General features: G+C 71.0%; 1 long non-coding RNA gene across 1 annotated transcript; it reads right to left on the bottom strand.

Annotated features, from left to right (window-relative positions):
* Positions 1-24: 24 nt before the first annotated feature.
* On the bottom strand, positions 25-1119 carry LOC112953279. Its single transcript, XR_003250558.1, has 3 exons — positions 1094-1119; positions 260-408; positions 25-87 (listed from the first exon to the last, which is right to left on the bottom strand). It is a non-coding gene; the product is annotated as an uncharacterized LOC112953279 (long non-coding RNA).
* Between the last annotated feature and the right edge of the window lie 374 nt (positions 1120-1493).

The following is a 1493-nucleotide window of genomic DNA, read 5'->3' as shown; positions in this document are numbered from 1 at the left end:
TCCCGCGCTCCTCCCGGCGCCGCTTCCTCGGCGGAGCGGAGCCCGCGCCGTCCCGCTGCCGCCGGCCGCTCTTCCTCGGGAACAGATCTGGGAAGCAGGGAAGAGGCTGAGGGCGCCGCCGGGGCCGCGAGCGGCAGCCGCCCCGCGCCGGGAGCCTCAGTGCGTTTACTTTGAACCAAAATCACGTTTTTTTCAGGGGTTTTGGGGTCATCACGGGCTCCCGGGCGCGGCGGGGGGCGCGGGGCCGCGCGGCGCTCACCCGCGTCCGGCTCCTCTCCCAGCTCCTGCCGGTAGTACTCGGCGTCGCTGCCGTCCGACGAGGAGGCCGCGGCCTCCGGCGGCTCCGGCGCGCCAGGGTCCTCGGCGTCGCTGTCGCCGTCGCGGCGCATCCCGGCCAGGCTCTTCCTCCTGCAGCGGAGGCCGCGGATCGGGAGGCCGTGGGGTGGGAGGCCGTGGATCGGGAGGCCGCCCACGGGGAGGCCGCAGGGTGGGAGGCAGTGGATGGGGAGGCCACGGATGGGGAGGCCATGGATTGGGAGGCCACAGGGCTGGGAATCCAGGGATTGGGAGGCTGTGGATCAAGAGGCCGTGGATCGGGAGGCCACGGATTGAGAGGCCACCCACTGGGAGGCTGTGGATTGGGAGGCCATGGATTGAGAGACCGTGCGGTGGGAATCCGGGGATTGGGAGGCCATGGAACAGGAGGCTCCGGACTGGGAGGCCGTGGATTGGGAGGCCGTGGATCGGGAGACTCTGGATGAGGAGGCTGCAGATCGGGAGGCCGTGAATTGAGAGGCTGTGGGGTGAGAATCTGGGGAKTGGGAGGTTGTGGACTGGGAGGCTGTGGAACAGGAGGCTCTGGACTGGGAGCCCATGGATTGGGAGGCTGCGGATCAGGAGGCTCCGGACTTGGAGGCCGCGGCTCGGGAGGCTCCAGACTTGGAGGCCATGGCTCGGGAGGCCCTGGATGAGGAGGCCGCGGCTCGGGAGGCTCCGGACTTGGAGGCCGCGGCTCGGGAGGCTCCAGACTTGGAGGCTGTGGATGGGGAGGCCCTGGATGAGGAGGCCGCGGCTCGGGAGGCTCCGCGGGTACCTGTGGGCCTCGCGCTGCCGCCGCTTGCGCTCCACGTCCTGCTCCTGCTTCCTGCGCCGCTCCGCGCGCAGCCGCAGCCTCTCCTCCCTGCGCGCCAGCAGCGCCTGCAGCTCGGCCTCCGTCTTGTGCACTGCGGGCACGGGGGGGCAGCGCTGAGCCGCGGCCCCCCCGCATCCCGGGGGGGATCCCAGAGCCCCATCCCAGAGCCGCATCCCAAGCCAAATCCCGAGCTGCATCCCCGAGCCGCATCCTGGAGCCCCATCCCAGAGCCGCATCCCCGAGCTGCATCCCAGAGCCACATCCCGTAGCCCCATCCCAGAGCCGTATCCTGAGCTGCATCCCTGAGCCACATCCCGTAGCCCCATCCCAGAGCCGCATCCCCGAGCTGCATCCCAGAGCC

Source organism: Nothoprocta perdicaria, unplaced genomic scaffold (assembly GCF_003342845.1).
Source record: "Nothoprocta perdicaria isolate Ctin4 unplaced genomic scaffold, notPer1 scaffold_1074, whole genome shotgun sequence".
In the NCBI taxonomy this organism is placed as follows: Eukaryota; Metazoa; Chordata; class Aves; order Tinamiformes; family Tinamidae; genus Nothoprocta; species Nothoprocta perdicaria.
This window is presented reverse-complemented; position numbering and strand designations above follow the sequence as displayed.